The sequence below is a fragment of the Phoca vitulina genome, unplaced genomic scaffold (assembly GCF_004348235.1).
Source record: "Phoca vitulina isolate PV1807 unplaced genomic scaffold, GSC_HSeal_1.0 scaffold84, whole genome shotgun sequence".
NCBI classification, from domain to species: domain Eukaryota; kingdom Metazoa; phylum Chordata; class Mammalia; order Carnivora; family Phocidae; genus Phoca; species Phoca vitulina.
Window position 1 is genome coordinate 972289 of NW_022589787.1, and position 17703 is coordinate 989991.

Genomic DNA, 17703 nt, shown 5'->3' on the forward strand with positions numbered 1-17703 from the left:
ACACCAACAACAAGTCAGAAGAAAGAGAAATTAAGGAGTCGATCCCATTTACAATTGCACCCAAAACCATAAGATACCTAGGAATAAATCTAACCAAAGAGGCAAAGGATCTGTACTCAGAAAACTATAAAATACTCATGAAAGAAATTGAGGAAGACACAAAGAAATGGAAAAACGTTCCATGCTCATGGATTGGAAGAACAAATTTTGTGAAGATGTCAATGCTACCTAGAGCAATCTACACATTCAATGCAATCCCCATCAAAATACCATCCACTTTCTTCAAAGAAATGGAACAAATAATCCTAAAATTTGTATGGAACCAGAAAAGACCCCAAATAGCCAGAGGAATGTTGAAAAAGAAAAGCAAAGCTGGTGGCATCACAATTCTGGACTTCCAGCTCTACTACAAAGCTGTCATCATCAAGACAGTATGGTACTGGCACAAAAACAGACACATAGATCAATGGAACAGAATAGAGAGCCCAGAAATGGACCCTCAACTCTATGGTCAACTCATCTTTGACAAAGCAGGAAAGAATGTCTAATGGCAAAAAGACAATCTCTTCAACAAATGGTGTTGGGAAAATTGGACAGCCACATGCAGAAGAATGAAATTGGACCATTTCCTTACACCACACACAAAAATAGACTCCAAATGGTTGAAAGACCTCAATGTGAGACAGGAGTCCATCCAAATCCTAAAGGAGAACAGAGGCAGCAACCTCTTCGACCTCAGCCGCAGCAACTTCTTCCTAGAAACATCGCCAAAGGCAAGGGAAGCAAGGGCAAAAATGAACTATTGGGACTTCCTCAAGATAAAAAGCTTTTGCAAAGCAAAGGAAACATTCAACAAAACCAAAAGACAACTGACAGAATGGGAGAAGATATTTGCAAATGACATATCAGATAAAGGGCTAGTATCCAAAATCTATAAAGAACTCATCAAACTCAACACCAAAAGAACAAAGAATCCAATCAAGAAATGGGCAGAAGACATGAACAGACATTTTTCCAAAGAAGACATCCAAACGGCCAACAGACACGTGAAAAAGTGTTCAATATCGCTCGGCATCAGGGAAATCCAAATCAAAACCTCAATGAGATACCACCTCACACCAGTCAGAATGGCTAAAATTAACAAGTCAGGAAATGACAGATGTTGGCGGGGATGTGGAGAAAGGGGAACCCTCCTATACTGTTGGTGGGAATGCAAGGTGGTGCAGCCACTCTGGAAAACAGTATGGAGGTTCCTCAAAAAGTTGAAAATAGAGCTACCATATGATCCAGCAATTGCACTCCTGGGTATTTACCCCAAAGATACAAAAGTAGGGACCTGAAAGGGTACGTGCACCCCGATGTTTATAGCAGCAATGTCCACAATAGCCAAACTGTGGAAAGAGCCAAGATGTCCATCAACAGATGAATGGATAAAGAAGGAGTTGTATATATATACAATGGAATATTATGCAGCCATCAAAAGGAATGAGATCTTGCCATTTGCAACGACGTGGATGGAACTGGAGGGTATTATGCTGAGCGAAATAAGTCAAACAGAGAAAGACATGTATCATCTGACCTCACTGATATGAGGAATTCTTAATCTCAGGAAACAAACAGGGTTGCTGGAGTGGGGGGTGGGGTGGGAGGGATGGGGTGACTGGGTGATGGACACTGGGGAGGGTATGTGTTCTGGTAAGCACTGTGAATTGTGCAAGACTGTTGAATCTCAGATCTGTACCTCTGAAACAAATAATGCAATATATGTTAAGAAAGAAAAAAAGAAGAAGAAGAATGTAGCAGGAGGGGAAGAATGAAGGGGGGGAAATCGGAGGGGGAGAAGAACCATGAGTGACGATGGACTCTGAAAAACAAACTGAGGGTTCTAGAGGGGAGGGGGAGGGAGGATGGGTTAGCCTGGTGATGGGTATTGAGGAGGGCACGTTCTGCATGGAGCACTGGGTGTTATGCACAAACAATGAATCATGGAACAGTATATCTAAAACTAATGATGTAATGTATGGGGATTAACATAACAATAAAAAAATTAAAAAAAAATACCTAGTAGTGCAATTGCTGGGTCATAGGGTAGGTCTATTTTTAGCTTCTTGAGGACCCTCCATACTGTTTTCCAGAATGGCTATACCAGTTTGCATTCCAACAAACAGTGTAAGAGGGCTCCCCTATCCCTGCATCCTCGCCATTATTTGTTGTTCCCTGTCTTGTTAATTTTAACCATTAGGACTGGTGTGAGGTGGTATCTCATTGTGGTTTTGATTTGTATTTCCCTGATGCCAAGCGATGTGGAGCTTTTTTTCCTGTGTGTTTTGGCCATTGAGGAAGACACAAAGAAATGGAAAAACATTCCATGCTCATGGATTGGAAGAATAAATATTGGTAAAATGTCTATGCTACCCAGAGCAATCTACACATTCAATGCAATCCCTATGAAAACACCATCAACATTTTTCACAGACCTGGACAAATAATCTTGAAATTTGTATGGAACCAGAAAAGACCCCAAATAGCCAGGGGAATGTTGAAAAAGAAAATCAATGCTGGTGGCATCAGAATGCCGAACTTCAAGGTATATCACAAAGCTATAATCATCAAGACAGTATAATACTGACAACAACAACAAAAAAGTCACATAGATCAATGGAACAGAAGAGAGAACCCAGAAATGGACCCTCAATTCTATGGCCAACTAATCTTCAACAAATCAGGAAAGAATATTCAATGGAAAAAGGACAGTCTGTTCAATAAATGGTGCTGGGAATATTGGACAGCCACATGTAGAAGAATGAAACTCAACCATTTTCTTATACTGTAAACAAAGATAAGCTCAAAGTGGTTAAAAGACCTAAATGTGAGACAGGAATCCATCAAAATCCTAGAGGAGAACCCAGCCAGGAACCTCTTTGACCACAGCTGCTGCAACTTGTTGCTAGACACATCTCCAAAGGCAAGGGAAACTGAAGTGAAAATGAACTATTGGGACTTCATCAAGATAAAAACTTCTGCACAGCAAAGGAAGCAGTCAACAAAACTAAAAGGCAGCCTATGGAGTGGGAAAAGATATTTGCAAATTACATATCCGATAAAGGGCTAGTATCTAAGATCTATAAAGAACTTATAATGTTCAACACCCAAAAAACAAATAATCCAGTCAAGAAATGGGCAGAAGACATGAACAGACATTTCTTGATGGTATTTTGTTAGGGGTCACATGAATGTGTAGATTGCTCTGTGTAACAGAGACATTTTAACATATTTATTCTTCCAATTGATGAGCATGGAATGTTTTTTCATTTCTTTGTGTCATCCTCAATTTCTTTCATAAGTGTTCTGTAGTTTTTAGAGTACAGATGCTTTACCTCTTTGGTTAGATTTATTCCTAGGTATCCTATGGTTTTTGGTGCAATTGTAAATGGGATCAACTCCTTAATTTCTCTTCCTTCTGTCACATTGTCAGAGTATAGAAATGCCACTGATTTCTATGCAGTGATTTTATTTTTTTTATTTTATTTTTTTTAAGATTTTATTTATTTATTTGAGAGAGAGAATGAGAGAGAGAGAGCATGAGAGAGGGGAGGGTCAGAGGGAGAAGCAGACTCCCTGCCGAGCAGGGAGCCCGATGTGGGACTCGATCCTGGGACTCCAGGATCATGACCTGAGCCGAAGGCAGTCGCTTAACCAACTGAGCCACCCAGGCGCCCTATGCAGTGATTTTATATCCTGACACGTTGCTGAATTCCTGTATGAGTTCTAGCAATTTTGGGGTGGAGTCTTTTGGGTTTTCCACATAAAGTATCATGTCATCTGGAAAGAGTGAGAGTTTGACTTCTTCTTTGCCAATTTGAATGGCTTTTATTTCTTTTTGTTATGTGTGTGTCCTGAGGCTAGGACTTCTAGTACTATGTTGAACAACAGTGGTGAGAGTGGACATCCCTATCGTGTTCCTCACCTTAGGGGAAAAGCTCTCAATTTTTCCCCATTGAGAATGATATTCACTGAGGGCTTTTCATAGATGGCTTTTATGATATTGAAGTATGTTCCCTCTATCCCTACACTGTGCAGGGTTTTAATCAAGAAAGAATGCTGTATTTTGTCAAATGCTTTTCTGCATCAATTGAGAGAATCATATAGTTCTTGTCCTTTCTTTTATTGTGATGTATCAAGTTGATTGATTTGTGAATGTTAAACCAGTCTTACAGCCCAGAAATAAACCCCACTTGGTTGTGGTGAATAATCCTTCTAATGTCCTTTTGGATCCTATTAGCTAGTATCTTGGTAAGGATTTTTGGTATCCATGTTCATCAGGGATATTGGTCTATAATTCTCCTTTTTGGTGGGGTCTTTGTCTGGTTTGGGGATCAAGGTAATGCTGGTCTCATAGAACGAGTTTGGAAGTTTTCCTTCCATTTCTATTTTTTGAAACAGCTTCAGAAAAATAGGTATTAATTCTTTAAATGTTTGGTAGAAGTCCCATTGGCAGCCATCCAGCCCTGGACTCTTGTTTTTTGGGAGATTTTTTGTTACTGCTTCAATTTCCTTGCTGGTTATGGGTCTGTTCAGGTTTTCTATTTCTTTCTATTTCAGTTTTGGTAGTTTATATGTTTCCAGGAATGCGTCCATTTCTTCCAGATTGCCTAATCTGTTTGCATATAGTTGCTCATATTATGTTCTTAAAATTATTTGTATTTCCTTGGTGTTGGTTGTGATCTCTCCTCTTTCATTCATGATTTTATGAATTTGGATCCTTTCTCTTTCTTTTTGATAAGTCTGGCTAGGGGTTTATCGATCTCATTAATTCTTTCAAAGTACAAGCTTCTAGTTTCATTGATCTGTTCTACTGTTCTTTTGGTTTCTATTTCATTGATTTCTGCTCTGATATTTATTATTTCTCTTCTCCTGCTTGATTTAGGTTTTATTTGCTGTTCTTTCTCCAGCTCCTTTAGGTATATTTTTAGGTGGTGTATTTGAGACTTTTCTTGTTTCTTGGGAAAGGCTTATATTGCTATGTACTTCCCTCTTAGGACTGCCTGTGCTGCATCTGAAATGTTTTGAACATTTATGTTTTCATTTTCATTTGTTTCCATGATTTTTTAAATTCTTTTTAAGTTTTCTTTTTGGCCCATTCATTCTTTAGTAGGATGTTCTTTAATTTCCTAGTATTTGAGTTTCTTCTAAAGTTCCTCTTGTGATTGAGTTCAAGTTTTAAAGCATTGTGGTCTGAAAGTATGCAGGAAATAATCCATCTTTTGGTACTGGTTGAGAACTGATTTGTGACCCAGTATGTGATCTATTCTGGACAATGTTCCATGTGCACTTGAGAAGAATGTGTATTCTGTTGCTTTAGGATAGAATGTTCTATATGTATCTGTGAAGTCCATCTGGTCCAGTGTTTCATTCAAAGCCCTTGTTTCATTATTGATCTTCTGCTTAGACAATCTGTCCATTGCTCTGAGTGGGGTGTTAAAGTCCCCTAGTATTTTTGTATTATTATCAATGTGTTTCTTTAACTTTGTTATTAATTGGATTATATAATTGGCTGCTTCCATGTTAGGAGCATAAATATTTATGTTAGATGTTCTTGTTGTATAGACCCTTTTTAGGTTGATATAGTGTCCCTCTCCATCCCTTACCACAGTCTTTGGTTTAAAATCTAATTTGTCTGATAGGAGGATTGCTACCCCAGCTTTCTTTCCATTAGCGTGATGAATGGTTCTTTGGGTCTAAAATGAGTTTCTTGTAGACAGCATATGGATGGGCCTTGCATTTTTATCCAATCTGATACCCCGTGTCTTTTGATTGGACAATTTAGCCCATTTACATTCAGAGTCACTATTGAAATATATGAATTTAGTGACATTGTATTACATGTAAAATCACTGTTTCTGTATTTTGTCTGTGTTCCTTTCTGGTGTATGTTGCTTTTTGTCTCTCTTTCATTTACAGGTTCCCCTTTAATATTTCTGCAGGGCTGGTTTAGTGATCACAAATTCTTTTAGATTTCATGTCTTGGAGCTCTTTATCTCTCCTTCCATTCTGAATGATAGCCTTGCTGGATAATGTATTCTTGGCTGCATGTTTTTCTCATTTCATACTCTGAATATATCATGCCAGCCCTTTCTGTCCTGCCAGGTCTCTGTGGACGAGTCTGCTGCCAGTCTAATGTTCCCACCCTTGTAGGTTAAGGAACTCTTGTCTTGAGCTGCTTTTGGGATTTTCTCTTTATCTCTGAAATTTGAAAGCTTCACTATTATATGTCTCAGTGATCTATATTTATTGATTCTGAGGGGGGTTCTTTGTGCCTCCTGGACTTAAATGTCTGTTTCCTTCCCCAGATTAGGGAAGTTCTCAGCTATGACTTGCTCAAATATACCTTCTAGTCCCTCTCTCTCTCTATCTCTCTCTCTTTCCTCTTCCCCTGGGACCCCAATTATTCTAATATTGTTTCACTTTATGGTGTTGCTGGTTTCTTGAAGCCTCCCTTCATAATCCAGTAGTTGTTTATCTCTTTTTCTCTGCTTCCTTGCTTTCCATCATTTTTTCTTCTATATCATTGACTCTCTGTTCTGCCTCATTTACCCTAGCATTAGAGCATCCATTTTAGACTGCATCTCAGTTAAAGCATTTTTTTTTTTGCCTGATTAGAATTGAGTTCTTTTATTTCTGCACTAAGGGATTCTATAGTGTCTTTTATGCTTTTTACAGCCCTATCTTTATAATCATTATTCTGAATTCTAGGTCTTATATCTTACTTATAACCATATAGATTAAATCTATGGCAGAGAGTATTACCTCTGGTTCTTTCTTTTATTGGAATTTCTCCTTCTAGTCATTTTGTCCAGAGAAGACTAGATGAATGAGAGAACAAAATAAAAAATATCAACCATGATCCCAGCAAAATATACACTAGACAAATCCGAAGAGACCAGAAATCAAAAAAGAAAAGAAAAAGGGAAAAAGAAAGAATATAATCTAATAGGTGGATAAAAACCCTTGGTCCTGGATGTATTTTAGTCTGTGTGTTAGAAGACACTAGATCCCAAAATTGTAATTAAACACACACACACACACACACACACACACACACACACACACACACATACATATGTATACACACACACATACATATGTATACACAGACACACACAAATGAAATTGTATACAGTGAAAGGAAGCCAAAATGAAGAATATATCTATGAAATGTAAATGTAAAAATAAAAGTTAAAAAAATACTTAAAAATAGAGTTGATAAGTTAAGAAACTAACTGAAAATTTAAAAAAAAAAGAAGATTTTAAACTGAAAGACTAAGGAATCATGAGAAAAAACCTCAAATTCTATGTACTGTTCCCCCAGCATAGGAGTTTTCAGTTCTCTGTGATACATAAACTTGGTATTAGACTGATGTTCCTGCTGGTTTTCTGTGGGAGGGGCCTGTTGCACTGATCCCCAGGTGTCTTTCCTGGGTGGAGTTGCACCACCCCTTGTCAGGGGACTGGGCTCAGGTAACCTGCATTAGGTTGCTCTATGTGGCTTTTGTTCCCTGAAGGCTTTCCTTCCCACTTGAGAGGATGAAGAAAAAATAAAATAAAATAAAAATGGTGGTGCCCCAGTTTCCAGCCCTGGAACTGAAAGATCATGGCTCCCACTCTTCAGCACCCTCTGGCAAAAGCAATCAGTCACTTTTGTGTGCCCCAAAGTCTACAGAGTCCTGCAGTGCACACCTGCACTTATCTTCCCAGGGGAATGAGGAAGGTCTCACTGGTGTCCTGCCACTTGCTGGGCTCCTGCTCAGATAGCAGCCACCCAATTGTGCCACAGTTTGTGGTCTGTGACAACACTGATCTGAGAGCCCACTCCTGGGCTCAGTGATCATAGCTGGCTTCCCCACTCCAATGCTTGGGAACTCTGCTGCACTCAGATACCCCTGTTCTTTCTGTGACTCCAGGGACCTGAGTCAATACTGTCCCACCTGGGATTCTGCCCCTCTTCATCTCCTGAGCACCTTTCTGGTATGGACATCCCTCACAGGAGCAGACTTCTAAAAGTTCCAATTTTGCACACCGCTGCTATATCTTTTCCTGGTAGCTGGCTTACATAGCTCCCTCCCCATGGCAGTTTATCTTCCAGTATATCCCCTCCAATTCACTTCTCCACACCTCCTACCTTGCAACTAGTGGTTGCTTTTCTATTTGTAGAATTACAGAAATTCTTTTCTTAGATCTCAGGTTGAATTCACAGGTGAATGATTTGATAGATATGTAGCTGAATTCAAGGGACCAGATAAAACAGGGTCCCCTACTCCTCCACCATATTCCCTGCACCTCAAGAGACTCTTTATCATACAGAAGAAGCTGAGGGTTGATGGAAGGGAGGTGGCTGGGGGATGGGCAAAGTGGATAATGGGTATTAAGGAAGGCATTTTTTGTATTTAGAACTGGGTGTTATATCTAAGTGATGAATCACTAAATTCTATTCCTGAAACCAATATTGAACTATATGTTAACCAACTAGAATTTAAATATCTGTAAATGAAAACAAAACAAAACAAAAAAAAGTGAAGGCTAAGCCATTTGCATGCATTAGAGGAATTGAATTGCACTGTGATCTATACATATCCAATCTGGGGGTGAAACTGTCTATTTTAGTGCATAGCCGGCAGCCTAAATACACTTGTAGTAAAGTGACCTGGGGAATTATCACATGAGTACTGAAAATTTGAGAAATGGTTCTGCCTACACATGAACCATTTACACATTTGTCTGTGCTGCTAGAATCTTCTCAGTGATGATTGGTCTCTTGGGAGCTATTAGATGGTCAAAAATCCAAAGAGATTATGGATTTACTTTTCTCTTGTAAGCGAAACAAATATATGAGAATTAAACAGTAGGTATGCATTTTGTCCCAAGAATACTGAAATTTTTTCATGGAATTAAAATGCTCCAAATGACAGTAAGAGTCTACCTATGCTATTGATTGTGTTTGCTGTTCTCTCTGACTTCAAAATGTGATCTTAGTGTCCAATGGTCACAAAATCCTTAGCGTTTTGGGGTGCCTGGGTGGCTCAGTTGGTTAGGCGACTGCCTTTGGCTTGGGTCATGATCCCAGAGTCCCGAGATCAAGTCCCGTATCAGGCTCCCTGCTTGGCGGGGAGTCTGCTCCTCCCTCTGACCCTACCCCCTCTTGTGCTCTCTCTCTCACTCTCTCTCTCTCAAATAAATAAAATAAAATCTTTAAAAAAAAATCCTTAGTGTTTAGTGTCTATCACATATTTCAGGCTGTCAGTCACTTATAAACATGCTTGGGTCAATGATGACATCAATAATTTTTTGTTTGAAAACATGGAAAACATGACTGACAGAAACACTTCTCTGAAATTGAGTTCAAGACATATAAAGGCCATATAACAAAGTTAGTGTTACCCTGAAATAGACTGTGGTAATTTAAGATCTATTTTGTAAACCATAGGATAAATAGTAATAACACAAAATTATCAAAAGAAGGGCCCCTGGGTGGCTCAGTCAGTTGATCATCTGACTTTTAATTTTAGCTCGGCTCTTGATCTCAGGGTCATAAGTTCAAGCCCCGCATTGGGCTCCATGCTGGGCATGGAGCCTACTTAAATATAAATATATACATAATTCAAAATATATATTTCTAATATACAAATAAATATATATAATTTCAAAATAATCACTAAAGGATTTAAATAGTATAATAGCAAAATACTCATTTAATACAAAAGAAAGCAGCTATTAATGAACAGATGGGGACCAAAATGATGTAAGACATATAGAAAACAGAAAAAGGGCAGACATAAATCCAATCATATGACTATTAAGTTTAAAAGACAGAAATTGGGAGGTTCCATTAAAAATTAAACAGCTATACATTATTTATGAAAGAGATAATTTAGAGCAAAATACATAAATGGTTTGAAAGGAAATGGTGGATAAAGCTATATTATGCAAAGAATACCCAGAAGAGAACTGGAGTGGCTATTCTGATTTCAGAGAAAACAGGCTTTAAGTTAAAATATTATTAGAAATGAAAACGGAGGGGTGCCTGGGTGGCTCAGTAGTTAAGCATCTGCCTTCAGCTCAGGTCATGTTCCCAGGGTCCTGGGATCAAGTCCCGTGTCGGGCTCCCTGCTCAGTAGAGAGTCTGCTTCTCCCTCTCCCTCTTACCCCTGCTTGTGTTCCCGCTCTTGCTGTCTGTCTCTCTCTGTCAAATAAATAAATAAAATCTTAAAAAAAAAAAAAAGAAATGAAAACGGATATTATATAATGATAGATGGCTCAATCTGTTATTTATATAGATATAAATATAATAATCACCTAGCCATGGTGCCTCAAATAACGTAAAGCAAAAACAGACATGGTTGAAGGGATAAGTAGGCAATTCAGTGAAAATAACTGGACTCTTTTGTACCTTTTTCTTAATGATTGATAAACCAATTAGACAGAAAATGAGTGTGGCTATAGCATACTTAAGCAATCTTTCTCAGTAAACTTGATCTGATATATATAGAACGCAGCAGAAAGCAAATTATTTTCAAACACATCTGGAGCATTCTCCAGCATCAGTTGTGTGTTAAGTCATAAAACTGGACACAATGAATTTAAAAAGATTAAAATCATAGAGTAAGGTCTATGATCATAGGGAATTATATTAGAGATCAAAACAAATAAATCTGGGAAATCACCAAATATTTGGAAATTAATATACTTAGAAGAGAACCCATGGGTCAAAGAAAAATCAAAGAAACTAGAAAGCATTTAGAACTGAATGGGATGCATATAAAGACATGCTTAGAGGGAGATCTATAGTTATTATTTTTAGATTTTATTTATTTATTTATTTATTTGAGAGAGAGGGAGCACGAGCGGGGAGAGGGGAAGAGGGAGATGGACAGAAGGAATCTCAAACAGACTCCACACTGAGCACAAAGCCCGATGCAGGACTTGATCTCACAACCCTAAGATCATGACCTGAGCCAAAATCAAGAGCCCAATGCTTAACCGACTGAACCACCCAGGTGCCCCAAGAGTTCTAGTTTTAAGTGACTATGAGAAAATAGTAAATATATCAAATAAATATGATCATCTGACTCTTAATTTCAGCTCGGCTCTTGATCTCAGGGTCATAAGTTCAAGCCCCACGTTGGGCTCCATGCTGGGCATGGAGCCTATTTAAATATAAATATATACATAATTCAAAATATATACTAAACTCCTACCTTAAGAAATAAGAAAAAGACTCAACTAGAAAATCAAGTACGAGGAAGTAAATAATAAAGATTTGAGCAAAATCAATGAAATAAAAATAAAACCCAAAATAACTATAAGGAAAACCCATGAGACCAAAAGTTAGATTTCTGCAAAGGTTAATGGAACTGACAAGCCTTTAGTTAGACTGAACAAGAAACGAAGATATAAATCACTAAAGTTAGGAATGAAGGAGGGGCATCACTATTGATTCTGTAGATTCCATCAGAAATATTATTTGTCTCGTGTTTTCTTGAGGGAAATGGATATGGAGGAATCCAAGGTTTTAGTTGCACTTAAGACTCAGCAATGTGCCACTGATATTTAGAGTCCCATCAATATCAGTGCTTATCTCTGTGAGGCTTCCAGAAGGTCCCTTGACACTACAGTCGCACCCATTCAAATTTATCTATGTTTCTAGCCAATGTTTGTTTTAACTAGTCAATAATTTAATCTATTTTAGAAGACCCTTTGTAATCTCAACATTAGATAAATACATTAATGATATGGTGAGTCCTCCATGTTTTCCATTCCTGTGGATTCTAGGATTTTTGGCATTTCCGTGTTTAGACCAAAGCATAAAGGCATAGTTCTTTTCAGGCATGAAGATGATATTGGGCCAAAGTAAGGTATGTGACAAAGAACATCCCTGCACCCTCAGTAGTGTGTCCTGTTGAGTATGAGCATTAGAAGAGAATAAGAAACTACTCTAAACACATTTCATGACAAGCTGGAAGACTGTATGTACTCCCTACCTGTTTAGTTATTTTTCTCAAATTACTGTACACCATGATTCTCAACATAGTTGATGTCATACTTCTGAGGTGAAAGTTAGTTCTTGGGAGCAAAAGAAATCTTATATGTTACAGTGGATCATGGCCCTCCAAACAGCCACCATACATAAGCAGATATACAGCATATCTGTGGTATTAAAATTTGAGGGTGTGAAAACTAGGGGGAAATGCCTAAAAAAGATATCCACGCAGCTGCTGCTGCTGCTGCTGCTGCTGATGATGATGATGATAATAGGTTGAGAAACACTATCATACAAGTCTAAAGAAAATCTATTTCTGCCATCTAACTCTAAGAGTCAGATGTGATGGAAGCTAGAGCAGTTGCTACAGTTTGTCAAGATTTCCTCAGTAGTAGCAGGTTTTGCAGAGACAGTGATTTTAGAATATTGTGTTTCTTTTCCCATTTAGACTCACTTAAATCCTTCTCTTCCAGAATACATTATCCTAACTTAGATCTTAAATATTTTCTGAAGAACTGTGTCTGTGTGGTTCTTTTGAAGGGAAAGGCTGCTTGTCTTTCACTGGGACTTTCAGAAAACCCAAAGGTCCACATCTACATATTTGCCAACAGCAATCTTCAGAACCAAATTTACTCTGAGAACAGAGAATTATGTAAGCACAGTGATATACCATTCCTTTGGCTCCTGAGATTTATAAACTTTTGTTCAGCAGGAGCCAAAGTTCTATTGGAAACAAATTTACTAGAACTACTCTCATATATGCCGATGCATTATGAAATATGTGGATCTTATAAAAATAACATCTTTAAAATATCTGTTGTTGAAATCTTAGCTAAGATTATTTTGGGGAAAATATATTTGAAAATAGAATTAAAAGATACTACATTATGATAAATGTTTCTAAATTTGTCAGCAGGCAGGAAGTGAAATAAAAAAGACAATGGTATTGTATCAATGTGTTTATATTCAAAAGACAAGTATACTTTTTAACAATTATGGTTTTTGCTTAGTTTTTCTTTAATATAAAGGTTAATATTTTACACCTTTACATAAATCTAGTATTTCAAGATATTTTAATGATTGACATGATAAAAGAAGAAAGCCTAAATATATTTGATTAACTTTGTGATATGATGTTCTGCAGATGACTTCAGAAAGACATTTTTAGGACATTGCTTTAAGATACACACAGTTCTTTTTCACTGAGTAATCAGTGAATTTGAGATCAGTAAATAACATGTAAACCATTGTTCTGTGCAGTTTTGAGGATACTCTGAATATAGTAATCAAATGTGTTCTTCATTTTATCACATCTACACTTTATTGCTATACTATATTGTTATACTGGTGACTTATGCTTTCTTCAAAATCATAGATAAAAATATTGTATTTATGAATTATTTTAAATGAAGAATGATTAAGACTCTTGTAATTATTACACAAGAATGTACCCTTTCACTAGATTATTGCTTTGGGGCAAATAGTAGACTGTTATTATAAAAGAGTAATTTAGTTTAATCCAATCTTTCCAAATATTTAGATACTATTGATGTGTATATTTTCTTCTGAAGATGATCTTGTAAAAATTGATAAATATAAGCTAGAAACAATTTTCTTTTGCAAATGGAATTGTTGGGAGCCTCCCTTGGACTTCACCAGATAGTAATAGAGAAACCGTATTTTTATTGATCTATATATAATAGTAAAAGTGTTTTATAACATGTAGTCTTAATAGAATAAGAATATTTTACTTTGCTAAAATAATTATTAGCCAGCCACTTTTTGGGTATATTGGATCTCAGGGGAAGGGAGAGCAATGCACATTTGAAGGTCTGCACATGACACACAAGGACTTAGCAATATCCACCCTTTGTAATCTGTATAGCACGATATGCACAATTTGTGAATATTTTATTGTTAAATTTGATTACATGCACAACTGTGTATATAGGTACATTTATATTTATATCTGCATATTTTTTCTTAAAATGTTATTTTTCCTCTTTTTTTTCCCTGCCAGGTAATGATGGATCCTAGAAAGGAAGAGAAACTCTCTATGCCTTTGCCTTTCTTGAATGCCATCTCCAGAGAGTGAAATGACAAATTAATTTTAAGTCGGTGGTTCTCCATTGCTACTTGTGGTCTTCTGGACCCTTGCAGGTATGAATATATTATCATGGAACTGCATGTTTACTGGGAAAAAAAAGCCCACGATGGATAGCAGTTGATAGATCTTGCTCTTCTTAAGATTGATGACATTTGGTTGTAACTAAATATCATTAAAAACCCGTCCAAGATCCAGATAATAGTGGGCACAGTAATTGGGAGTTGTATCTGTGGGTCATAACAGGCCTTACTAAATGTGGGACTTTCTCAACAACCACTCCTAAAACTGAACCAACTTCTATAAGACCATTCACTAAATTGCTTCTCAGGTCTTTATTTCTATGTTTGATTAATCAAATGCGCTTTTAATTTCTTATGACCCGACATTTTTATTTTATTTTTGTGATATAAGTAGCTATGGATTGCTGGGCATAGAATAGGTTCTCAATGAACTTTTATTGAGTATAGATATATAAGTAGATTATTTTAAGTGATTTTGTAAATAACCTGGCCAACTAAGCAGAAAATGATAAATGATGGGGGGGAAAAAGGCATAATTTTCAGTGGGATTCAAGCAATCGAGTCAGTCTTGGAAATGCACAGGAGAGAAGGACTCTGATACAATGTGCTAATGTTGAAATGTATAGAGTTATGGTACAGCTAGCTGTAGTTTCAGAGCTGTGTGAGTAAGAAGCAACTTCCAAATGAAATCAATGTGAAAGAGTACCTAAGAATAACTTCCCAGCATCCAGCTGATTAACCTTTTTCACTAGAAGTGGCATTTCTCATTTTCCCCCCAGAAGATTACTTCTTGGGAACTCTTGGGAATGAATGATACCAGTAAATCTCTGAAACAAGACTCTTCAGACAAGAAGGCTATGGTCCAAGGGCCATGCTTTGAAGGTAAGGTTTTGTCAGAATAGTCCTTGATTTCTAGGGGCAACCATGTCTGGGTAGGAAAATAGATGTTAGTTTTCTGAAGGTTGATGACTTTTGGCTACATTCTAATTGACTTCAAGGGCCAGAATGCATAGTGAGTTAAGAGATACAGCTTCTCAGGGCACCTGGGTGGTCGGTTAAGTACCCAACTCTTGGTTTCAGCTCAGGTTGTGATCTCAGGGCCTTGAGACCAAGCCCTGCGTCAGGCTCCATGCTCAGTGCAGAGTTTGCTTAATACTCTCTCTTCCTCTCCCTCTGCCCCTCCCCTTTCTCTCTCTCTTTCTCAAATAAATAAATAAACAAACAAACAAACAAATAAATCTTTAAAAAAAGAGATACAGCTTTTTTTTATATACCTTCATAGATTTTCTGTATTTCAGTTAGAATATTTGTGGTGAATATGAAAGATTTCCTTAATGTTTCTTATCCAATATCCTACTTGGCTGAATACATTGTGTTAACAGAAAGTTGTTGTATACATGAGATTCAGTGGTTCTCAGTAACTATTAGACTGGAGTGAAGAAAAATAGTTTTGTCTGAAATAACTGATCAAATGAATGAGTGACCTAGAACTTAAAGGAGCCAATACAGAGGGAAAGAGACAAATAAAATTCTGAGATAGTTGGAGGTGTCTATCACTTTTTAGCTCAGCAAAGAAGAAAAAGTAGCACTGATGTTGATTTAGGAAGATTTAAAGTCATTTTTCTGGCCACAGGGTGAATGCAGCAGCTGAAAATGTGGCTTTCTTTGTGTCCTCTGTGTAGATTCATACATGGCACATGTAGAGGTAGAGCATATAAGAATTTCATAGCCCCCAATGGGCTCCTTAGACAATGTGTCCCTCACCTTTGCCAATATTCCCGTCTGTATCCTTGCAGGTGGTGACCACAAATGTGAGGTGGATTTGTTACTGAGGGTGCCATTACTTCTACCACCAGCTTCACCAAAACAATGACACACTCTTCTTTATGCTTGGCGATTCCTCTCTTTCCTGTGTTGCAGTGGACACCTCCCGCAGATAAGAAATGCTTAACTGAGAAATGCTCATGTTGGGATATCATCGATGAGACTTTAATTTGGGCATGGTGACTGTTTCCCTTGCTGCCACTTGACTCAATCCCAGGAGCCTCAGTAGAGGATATATTATTGCACAAGAAACTCAAAATGGTGGAATTGCTCAGTGCTCCCATAAATATACATTTATAATTTCCATTTGCCATATGGTAAAAATTTTAAATAGGATATATTAAAAAGAAACTGCACAGTTTTTTTTTCAAAAATTCAAAGCATATTTAAATATCTAATATATAAATTAAGTGCCCTCCTCTCTCCCAATTCTCTCCCCTAGTGTTTTCTTCTCTTAAGAGAGTTGTGTGCATTCTTTAAGTGGATAGATGCACACACACAGACACACATACACACGAACTATTTTGGGGGGTTCTGGAAGTGGGGCCATATTGTACACATTCTTCTGCAAATTGCCTTTCATTTTACAGTTTTTAATACCCTTTTCTATTTCAGTAATATACATCTGTGTCATTTGTTGAATGACTGCACGACTGTTTTGTAGATGAAATATAATTAAATGTTATAAGCATTTCTCATCCATAGATATTTGTTAGCACAAAATTTCTGTGCAATGAACCTCCCTATCAACAATTTTGCATTTGTCTATTATATCATAATAAATTACTTAGCAGTTGAAATACTGGGATTAAGGATATGCACATTTCAAATTATTACAAGATTTCCTTAAAATGTGGTAACAACTTTATCTTCAAATGGCAATGAATGAGATTGCCAGCTTTCCCACAACTTCACAGATAATGGATTTTATAAATATTTACATTTTTAGCAAATGTGATAGCCCAAACTATTGTCTTAAATTGTATTTCTTTTGCTTTTGAGTTTGATCATTTTTTTCATATGTTTATTAGCCATCTGTATTCTTTAATTTCCTCTTTCTGTCCAATTTTGGGGGTGGGGGCTTAGTCTTCTGATTTTGAAGAGCTCATTTATTATTGGGGAAAAAAGTTTGGATTGTCAAGCTTTACAGATATTTTTTATGCACTTTTAAACTTCATTTTTGTTATAAGAATGTGTATGATTGTTATATGTCCAAGTATAACCATGTTTGCTTTTACGGCTTCTGAGTTTCATGTCATTTTGGAAAAAAATATTTATACTGATTCCATAAAACCGTCACCTATGTTAACTTTTATTCTTTTGTCTTTCTTTTATTCAAATTTAAATCATGAGAAATTTTTTTTGATTTGAAATCTTAAAGTTGCCAAGTTATTTGCCATTACTTGCGATTATTTGCCAATAATTGCCCATTTATCTGTAATGCCATCTTGCACATGTGCTGTATTCTCATCTGTGACTGGCACCATTTTTGTTCTGTGGGTCTGTGTGTCTCTTCTTCTGCCTCCTGTCTCATGTGTCTTCTCGTTGGAAGAAATTACAGTTTAGACTGCAATTTCATCAACTTTAATAAATTAATTTAGGGGAGAATTTGGTTTTTAATACTATAAGTCTTCCTATCCAAGAACAAGGTATGTCTTTCTTTTTATTAAACAATTTTAATTATTGTTAATATTTTCACTTTGTGATAGAGGTTTTTC

General features: G+C 36.9%; 1 long non-coding RNA gene across 4 annotated transcripts in view; it reads left to right on the top strand.

The window, feature by feature from the left end:
- The window catches only part of LOC116626184, a 51206-nt gene extending 33912 nt beyond the window's left edge, over positions 1-17294 (top strand). For all 4 annotated transcript variants that reach the window (XR_004298195.1, XR_004298196.1, XR_004298198.1 and 1 more), the window contains 3 exons: positions 14055-14194; positions 14941-15043; positions 15958-17294. This is a non-coding gene — a long non-coding RNA (uncharacterized LOC116626184). The remainder of the gene's footprint in view (positions 1-14054; positions 14195-14940; positions 15044-15957) is intronic.
- Positions 17295-17703: the final 409 nt, after the last annotated feature.